Source organism: Miscanthus floridulus, chromosome 17, assembly GCF_019320115.1.
Source record: "Miscanthus floridulus cultivar M001 chromosome 17, ASM1932011v1, whole genome shotgun sequence".
Classification (NCBI taxonomy): domain Eukaryota; kingdom Viridiplantae; phylum Streptophyta; class Magnoliopsida; order Poales; family Poaceae; genus Miscanthus; species Miscanthus floridulus.
The window spans coordinates 86,573,447-86,583,965 of record NC_089596.1 but is presented as its reverse complement, the minus strand read 5'-3'; positions in this window follow the sequence as shown (position 1 = coordinate 86,583,965).

Sequence of the window (10,519 nt, the reverse complement as noted above, 5' to 3'; positions counted from 1 at the left end):
GAAATAGGTACTTGGTGATGAGATGAAGCTATCGGGGTGGTTGAGCAAGCAATGTGACAATTTTCACTCAATCTATCAACCAATTCTTATCATAATTCCTTATATGGTTGACCCGAAGATAATTCAATGAATATATCATATATTTCATTCTCACCATTGGTAACAAGTACCTAAACCTTTTAGGATAGCCACTTTGTTCATTTCATGTTCTATAGTTCACAAATAAGTACATTTGTGAAATAATGAAAGTGGCTAATTAGATTCAATTAAAAAGAATCTTACTTTGTCATATGATGCTTTTGATAATTCTCTAGTAGAGCAATTCATTTGTTGAGGTGCAAGTATACAATAAATACTAGAGCTAAACAAGAATCACAAGCAGAGAATTAATTGTTTCTGTCCTGCAACTATCGGACGTGTCCGGTATTAATATCGGACGTGTCCGGTATGGCCAGGGACAGAAAGTCAGTATTTCTGTTATGTGTATTCCAGACGTGTCCGGTATACAACCGGACGTGTCCGGTATTACAGGAACCAGAACACAAACTGAATTGCAACTGAGTCTTTAATTAATATATGTTCATATATCTCTAATTTACTCAGAAGCTTGTGATTTATTAAAATTTAAGTGGATTGTGAGCTTCTCCCGAACTCAATTTTAAATATGGCAAACTTATTTGATTTATGGTCAAAATAGAAAATTGGCTCCCGATTTCTTAATAGAATAAAAGTGCTTGTTGAAAGTTGTTCAAATTACTTAAAGCACTTATTTAGGGGGAGCTAAGTTTCTATTTTGTACCTATGAGGACTAACAAATCTATCTAGCATTCTTTATAGTTCTTTGGATGAAAAGTGATTTAGAATCTAGCATGATTATTTGGCAATCAAGGTCAACATAAAGATTATCATGCCATGAATCTTCTTAGTGGTATTCTTGTGGGCTCAAGGCAAAGGTATGTGTTTACATATATATATTGCAAGTGCATCTAAGGCCCTTTATATGTTAGAATGTGCATTTGTGTGACATAAGAGAGATGTTTTTCAAAAACTCCTAACTAGCATGAGTAGGAAGTGTGAATTTGAAAAACTATCTGAATCTTGGTCTTTGTGACCTAGCCTTGTCATGTGATGATTATAGCTCTTCTTGATTGATTGATTGGCTAATCACACATGACATGGCTTTCTTAAGTCCACAATCTACTTTGTCTCTCTTTATCTCTCTCAAGCAAGCAAATTATTGTGTATGCCAAATATTTGGAAAAGAGAAAATCTTTGATGGCATTGGATAAGAAAAGTGATAATACTCGGTTTGGATCAAGATCATACATTTTTTTTTCGGCTGAGCAACAACAGAGAAAAGGATCGGAAGAGAAAAAACACTTTGGATTGTTTTGGGCCAGTCCGCGAATACCGGACGTGTCCGGTATTCATACCGGACGTGTCCGGTATGAGCCGGACTATAAAAACAGACCATACCCCTTCGGCCCAAACAGACTTGCCTCTTCCAAATCCACCCAGCCGGCGCCTCTCTTCCTCACCTAGGGCAACCGACGATTTCACCAAGAAAAGAGAGAGAGGGAGATCGCATTGGAGAAGGCTTGCATCAAGATTGAAGGCCCGGGGACTTGGATTTCACATCGCATTCTCGTCTCTTCTCCAAAGGTACCCTAATCGCGGACCTCGTCCGATCTACATGGTTGAAGACTTGTTTTGAAATTCCTTCGGTCAATATGCTACATTAGTGATATAGAAGCAATGCCCAAAGTTTGGAATGGATCCGTGATGGTTAGAATCAAGGAACCCCGGTTAGGGTTGCTGGTCGCCCATACCGGACGTGTCCGATATGCTACCGGACGTGTCCGGTATGGCCCAGCAGAGCAGACTCCCTGCTGTTCTCTGATTCAATCCTACCTAGAATTGTTTGTTAGGCTTAGTATCTTTTGTATCTACGTTTTGCAAACTTTTTGACAGTTGTTTGTCAAGATGATTGTAAAATCATGGATAAAAGATTCTTTGTCTAATTGCAATTCGAGATTAATTTTGGTCATTTATCTGAAATTTCTTGCAAATCTTTGGATACAGGACAGCAGTCATGAGTGGACGACAGGAGCCTAGGTCCAAGCACAGGCATGATCCAGCACTTGAAAAGTATAAGAAGGCAAGACAGGAGATGCATCCTGGATTCCAGCCAAGCAGCAGGAGGCCTACCAGGGCTGCCTCTAGTGCAGCTCCTCAGTATGTAGAGGGGTCAGGGAGCTCTTCTTCTGACACTAATTCTGATGCGTTCAGAGTGGAGCCTAGAGAAGATAAAAAGAGGAAGAGCACTCATAGAGGATCAGATGGTGACAGCTCAGATGAGGAGCAGGAGATTGAGGAGGAGGAGTCAGTTCCTCCAGTTCAGCACCAGCCTGGTCAGGGGATGCATTATGGTCTTCTTGAGACACGTCTGCCCAATGTGCCCTCCTATGTTCCCAGAGTTGACTACAGGGGAAAGGGTATGACCAGGAAGGCTAGAGATGAGCGAAGGGTTGATCCGAGGAGCTTACCTAAGGTTCAGTACGATCACCGCTTCCAGACAGCCTTTCACCTGGACTTCTACTCCAGTGTGATTCTCACCAGGAACCCTGTGATTGCCAGGTCTCAGTGGATTGACTGGCAGTACGTTACAGAGTTGCAGAAGGCCTCAGTTGATCATGCCATTGCCATTTGCCAGCGCACTGGGGTCTATGAGATCATGGAGTTCCAGCATGACTGGAACACAGAGGTAGTAGCTCAGTTCTATGCTACTCTATTTGTTGAGGAGGATGAGCGGCGTATGCACTGGATGCTTGAGGGCCAGTGGTACAGTGTTGACTATGATGTATTTGCCGCCCAGCTTGGTTTCTCTGAGGATGATCTCCAGAGGGACAGGATCCACACCGAGCAGGTGTTACCTCCTGAGCAGCTCGCATATATGTATCCTCCTGGTGGTCAGAGAGGAGCTGTGGGGAAGGTTCTAGGTCTTCACCCTACCTACAGGTACCTGGACAGGATGTTCAGGAAGACTATTGACTGCAAGGGTGGAGACAAGGGCACCATTGCTGATTACTCCAGGAACCTACTCCACAGGATGGCACCTGATGCTCGGCCCTTCAGCGTGTTTGACTTTATTTGGTCCGAGATCAGGAGTGTTGGAGAGAGGCCCCTCAAGGGCTGTGGTTTTGCTCCTTATATCATGCATATGATTGAGCAGGTGACAGGGCACACATTTGAGTATGATAAGATTCACAAGGCCCTGAAGATTATTGCAGATTTGCCTGAGACAGGGTTACCTCCAGCAGGACCAGGAGGAGCAGCAGCAGCACCAGAGGCAGATGCACCTGGGAGTGGTGCACCAGCAGGAGCTTCACCTTCACCACGTGCTCCTTCACGTTCTACTTCACGCCGTGGCAGTCCTCCTTCGCCTATCCGTAGGCTTTTCAGCTCCATATTTGGGATGTGCCGTGACATCCAGACTAGGCAGCAGAAGGAGAGGGAGGCTAGGAGGAAGGACACTCGGACTTTGAAGCAAATTGCTTCTAATCTTGAGCTTGATCCTCCTAGGTCTCCTCTATCAGATGAGGCAGCTAGTGAGCCTGAGACTGAGGAGCAGCAGCAGGCTAGATATGATAGAGAGTATGTTGAGTTCATACAGCGACAGCAGCAGCAGCAGGCACCTGAGCACCCTGACACTCTACCTCTTCAGGCTCGTGTGCCTACTCACTCTCAGCCACGTCCCAGCACTGCAGACGACTATGCTACAGATTGGTGGAGTGACCTGACAGGTGGTGGTGGCTTCTACGGGTCTGGTGGCTATGACGCGTCTGGTGCGGGTGGTTCTCGTCTAGCCGGTGTTGCACGCTCAGATGATGAGGATGCTGGTCGAGATGATGATGATGAGTGATCTCAGCTTTCCATGACAGCTTGTAGCCCCTTTGTCCGTAGTATGTCATTGTTGGACCTTTGTGGTGATAGATGACAAAGGGGGAGAGAGACTGATTAAAGCTTCAGGATAGTTTCATTTGCTTATCTTTGTACCTGAAGATATGTACTGCAGGCTGTAGTTTGTTTTTGAGCTTCATTGATGTATCTTGGATTTGAGATAGATTGTATCATGTGAGAGATGAGACTTACTTGATCTTTATCTATATATATCAGTGGTTTCTGGACTTGAGAAAATTTGTAATGAGTGCTATGTGTGAATTACATATGTCATATTTATTTTCATAAGGACTATGCATGCTAGAATGAAAATATTTGATGTAATGCCTTTATATTTATTCTTGTATGATATATCATGTCATATGCATCACGGTTTCACTTTGTCACACACACATGCACCCCACGGATGCAATGATTTAGGGGGAGTCTCCTATTTGTTTTAGTATGTGCAATTGACATGTGAGGTCATTTTGTGGATTCTAATCATAAGCACATATTAAGGGGGAGCCTCTCATAAATCATTGAACCCAAAAGTTTAAATGTTAAAATCATTTTGTAAGCTTTAATCAAGTTGTCATCAATCACCAAAAAGGGGGAGATTGAAAGTGCATCTAGCCCTTTTGTGGGTTTTTGGATGATTGAATAACAACATGATTAAAGGACTAACCCGTTTGCTAAGTGTGAACAGGTAATAGGTTATCTCACAGGTACTTAATGGAAGCCAAAATGATGTGTTGTTGTATAAACAATCTAGTTCAAGCACAAGACAACAATGCAAATGGAATTCGTGTGAAGGCTTATTTATTGTGGGATTTCCATTTACTATGTGAAAGCAAGCTTGTGATTATTAGTTAATGAGACATGAGGGATTGCATATGGAATGGTCTCATATTTAAAGCTTGCTAAATTAAAATGAAAAAGATAACAATACATATGAATGGATGATTCAACACAAGATGTGACTTGATGGCTTAAGATGGTGAAGATAGCAAGGAAAGGCTTCGAGGTACTAAGCAAGGGTGAAGGGCAAGCGACGGCTTGGCGGCCGAAGAACCTAGCTAGGGTGAAGAAGAAAGTACTTGCATTTAGTTGAGGTACTAATCAAGCTTAGATGGTCATATTGATGTGAAGGATCAAATCTATAATGAAGTATTTGATGGAAGTGACTTGATACATTTGGGATTATTCAAACTTGATGAATGGAATCAAGTCACATGCTCAAGATGGCTATGCTCAAGTGAAAAGATCAACATCAACATGTTAGCACCCTTACTTGATGAAGATTGGAAGGGACGGCATCAATTCAAAAGAACAACTCAAGTGGTACAAATTCATATTTCTGTTTATCTTGAGTTTAATAGGTATGCCGTACTATTAAGAGGGATGCATCATGTTGATAGATAATGTTTCATAAGTGCTCAAGCCAACCCATGTGAGTTTTGAGAATTTGAGCGACAAAAGAGCTAACTGATTTGTTGCTGGTCTGGCAATACCGGACGTGTCCGGTATTCATACCGGACGTGTCCGGTATTTGTCCAGCAGCTGTAAAATTGTTGTTCTCGGGTTGGTTAGTCGGGAGTTCCGACGTAGGTCGGGAGTTCCGACGATCGGGAGTCCCGGCATAGGTCGGGAGTTCCGACGTGTCGCACTTTAACAGACCTGGAGGGATCACTGTCCTGGTCATACCGGACATGTCCGGTATGAATACCGGACGTGTCCGGTATGGATGACCAGAAGCCAACGGCTAGTTTTCAAAAGCCGTGAGGGTCGGGAGTTCCGACGCAAGTCGGGAGTTCCGACGGTCGGAAGTTCCGACATATGTCGGGAGTTCCGACGCCTCACTAACTTTAACTCAGTTACATGTTTTTCAAAATTACTGAGGGTCGGGGGTTCCGACTTGAGTCAGGAGTTCCGACGGTCGGAAGTCCCGGCTTTCTTCGGGAGTTCCGATGCCTCACAACTTCACTGTAACTTAGTTACCGTTGGCGCAGTGTGAGTCATACCGGACGTGTCCGGTATGCATACCGGACGTGTCCGGTATTGCAACGGCTATAAAACGGCTAGTTTTTCAAGGGGGCTATAAATACCCCCAAGCCTCCACCTTTGGAGGCTGCTGACTCTGCTGAGGAAGACACACGTTTTTGAGCCTTGCCAACCCTCTCTTAGTGAGTGTGTGATCCAAATTGCAAAATCAATTTGTGGGTTAAGAGAGAATTTGAAAAAGAGAGCAAGCCACCACTTGAGCACTTGTGCATATTGTCAATCTCATGATTCGCATTTGTTACTCTTGGACTCTTCGGTCCTAGACGGCTAGGCGTCGCCGGAGAGCAACCGAGAGATTGTGGTTGCTTCGGAAAGTTTGTAACGGCCGATTCCGCCGCCTCGGAATCATTTAGTGGAAGGAGGAAAAGGAGTTGGAAAAGACTCCGGCTAGAGTGACCTTCGTGGTACCCTCTAGGGCTGACCTTCGCTGGGTCGCCCACAGCCCCCTCAACGGAGAGTAGGACTCGAACGAGTCCGAACTTCGGTAAAACAAATATCGTGTCTCAATTCGCATTTCACTTGATATTTGTGTTGCTCTAGCACTTGTGCAGGTTCTCTGTGTATACTGATATTTAAATTAGGTGCCTGCAGTTTGGTTTGAAGTTAGAAATCGAAAGGAGAAACTTCGGGGCTGTTCTGCAGAAACCGTGCATACCGGACACGTCCGGTATTCATACCGGACACGTCCGGTATTTCCTGCCAGCACAGAATTTATTTTGATCTCTGTTCTAACTTGGTGTTGCAGGGTTGTAGCTTCTAGATATATTCTTTATACCTTGTATACTCTGTGGTTAACTTGTGAGGGGTGATCTTACTCTTTATTTGGAGTTTCCATTTTGGAAACTCCCTTTACTAATTGTTTCCGCATTTAAAGGTGTTAATTTTCAAAAACGCCTATTCACCCCCCTCTAGGCGGCATCCTAGGTCCTTTCATGTATCTATAGCTCCGCGACGGGATGGTGGGCGAATACATTCCTGTGCCGCTGAATACCTCGCTGAATTATAACAAGTCAGTAATGGTGCCCATCAACACTAGTCAGGAAAAACTGGACCACCTAGCAAGAACCTTCAATTGTGCAACTGAAAGTTTGCCATTCACTTACCTGGGACTTCCTTAAAGCCTCGCAAAACCCAAAGTGATTGATTTCTCACCTCTAGTCAGCAGGTGTGAGAGGAGACTGGCTGCAACATCCATCTTTTTTAATCAAGCAGGCAGGCTTGAAGTCACAAATTCAATATTTTCGGCCTTACCAACCTTTTGCATGAGCACATTTCTTCTACATCAAACTGTTATTGACCAAATAGATAAGTTCAGAAAACTATGTTTGTGGAGAGGGGCTGATGTGAATGCCAAGCAAAAACCAAAGGCTGCCTGGCCAATGGTTTGCAGGGGAAAAATGAGGGAGGTCTTGGAGTTATAGACATAAAGACACACAATGAAGCACTCCTGATCAAGTATTTGCATAAGTTTTTCAACAAGAAAGATATTCCATGGGTGTCTTTAATCTGGGAGAAATACTATGATAATGGCAGACTACCTGGGGAAGTGAAGAAGGGTTCATTCTGGTGGAGGGATGTCCTCAAACTCCTGGACAAATACAAGGGGATGGCAAGGGTTGAAGTAAACAGTGGACAATCTTGCTACCTATGGAAGGATCTATGGGAAAATGAACCATTGTCAGGAAAGTTTCCAGAGCTATTCTCATTTGCAAAGAAGAAAAAAAATCACATTTGGGGAAGGTAGGGCTCAGACTCCAATTCATAGTCTTTTCAACCTACCTCTTTCCCAGCAAGCCCATGCACAAATGTTACAGTTAGAAATGTTGTTACAGCAGTCTCAGGTAAATGGTTCACCAGATAAATGGTCATACATTTGGAACTCCAGTCTTTTCTCAGTAAAAAGAGCTTACAGACAGCTAAAGGGTCACTTAGTCCTACACCCTGTTTACAAGTGGCTGTGGAAATCTTCATGTCAGAACAAACACAAAGTATTCTTTTGGTTACTGATCAAAGATAGACTGAGTACAAGAGAACTTTTGAGAAGGAAAAATATGGAATTGTCAGATTATAATTGTGTTCTTTGTACTGCTTCAGTGGAGGAGTCTCTAAGCCCCCTTTTTTTGGAGTGTCCCTTTGGCAATCAATGTTGGGCCTGGATAAATCTCCAGATTGACCAACAGCTAGACCCATTTCAGATCTTTCAGAGCTTCAAGAACCAACTTCAGGTGCCATTCTTCATGGAGATCATCATTGTCATGTGTTGGACAATTTGGAAGGCAAGAAATGACTGGATTTTCCGTCAGGTCATTCCAAATCTGCAGGTGTCAAAGATCAACTTTAGGGATGAGCTTCAGTGGCTCTCTCTGAGAGTAAAAAAAAAAGAAATTTGACAGAGTTAAACCAATGGATCAACAATCTATCTTAGCTTGGTTCATCTCGGTGTAGGGTCTTATATTCTTTTCCACCTTTTTTGTTTCCTAGATCCTTAGCCTAAGCCTCCCCTCTTCTTGTTGTAGTGTGTCTCTGTTCTGTTTTGTAAATGACTTTATCTTCTGTTTAATAAATCGCTGTAGGGGTGCAAAAAAAACAAAGGCCCCATAGGAATACTAAATATATCTGCTGGTGACTGGTGTTACGTTGTTCTTAGATTGAATTCTTGTGAGGTGCTAGATCCAAGAGGAATTAATTCTGAAAAAGAAAAACTTGAGAGATGAGGGCAATGGAACTGGTCTAGCTGATGGGCTTATGATGCAATTCACTCAAGCTACAAAAACTAGAAATCTCTCATTCACTCAGGCCATATATACAAAATTACGATGGCGAAAGTTACTTTTTTAATGCAGACATGATGTTTGATGTATCTGTCCATCCAAATGAAAGGGCCAAGAGGCCGAAAGCACTAAAGGCGGGGTCAACTTCTTTCAGAGTTACAGCCTTCATAACATAATGGGGCAACGGAGACTAGACTTGGCACTTAATATCTCAACTAATCCTGTGGCCGGGCCAGGTGAGCAGAATAGAACGCTCTAGAATATCGGTGGAATGGAAGACCAGTTTTTTTAGCTTAATCCTGATTTGGACATGATCTATTGATTGAGAAAACATCATTTTCCTGTGGACATTGAAAAATGAGGACGCTACCAATCTAGTACGGAGTACTAGTTAATTCCTGACCAGTTTCTCAACTCCATCTGTTATACCGAATTGTCTTCAAAACACCTAGCTGATTGACATCTACTGCCAGTAGTAGGTCTTTTCAGTTTTTATTTTTTGCATCCAGACCAATGATAAGGAAACCTAGCTAAATGATTGGTTTATGAACAGAACGGATTCTCTAAATATTGTATTTTGGGCTAAACAGAAGAAATTAAAATAATTCTTGGTAGGAAGAAGATATGCTAAATCACATTTAACAAACTGATCGATTTAGCACAAACAAAGGATTGCCCATATGATTAATTAATTGACTTTCGTATAATTGAAGAGAAACCCCAGATAATTAGGCAGGAAACAAAGCAAGAAACTGATAGCATAAAGATTTGCTTAAAAAGTACCATCGACTTAGTTGGATCTCACTTCCTTTTCTTTCAAAAAAGGGAAGTGTACATATAAATAGAACATGCAGTACACCAGCTAGGCTACGACCAGCTACCAGCTGAAGGATCTACGTCGGATGCAACCGAAAAATGCTTGATGCAAGTAATCAACCAGACCATCAATCATTAGTTATTCGCTAGACGATAGCATCATCAGAGCTTTGTTTACTGGCAATTAGATCGAGTACATGTCCAGCACTAGTCTGATGCTGGTTGTTGTCCTATGCAGTCACCTGTGTATAGCTTGGCTTCTGATACCCCGATTTAATCGAGCCTTGATCTTTTTTAGGCTGGCACTGGCAGTGCCCGCGGTGTGATCTGGATCAGGATCAGCTAGCTAAAAATGTCGCGTCTTCATCGTCATTACATTTCTAATCATGCTTAATAAACGACAAAAGTTTATATTTTCCCTTGTATAGTATTAACTGAATCTGAATTCTTCAATGTGTTTCATTTCATATATTCTGCAATTTGCATTCTGAGACTCATGGGTTGTAGGCTTGTAGCCAGCATGAGGTTGCTAGTAGTGATGATGTAGTACGTTTTCGTATCTGTGGATCTGGTTTATTGCTTTGCTTCTGGACACATCTGTCAGTTGTGATTACAAATCAGTGGATTTAATGGAAGAAATCAATTTGACAGTTTATGCTCCAGGCTGGAGCACATCAAGCGATCTCAATTTCTAATTTTCCAGAAACAGAATACGTAGATTATTCTTAATTAGTTCCGCACACAGATGAAATTTGAGGACTATAGCTACTAGTTTATTTTTTCACTTAATTATGTTACCATAAACCTCATATTAATTAGCTTGTCGTAAATGCCATGTACTTAAAAACAAGGGTGACCTTTTGTGGTGGAACCAACCCACTTGTGTTCAAATTTTCGACTTGACATACGTGATCACATTTTTTTGGATT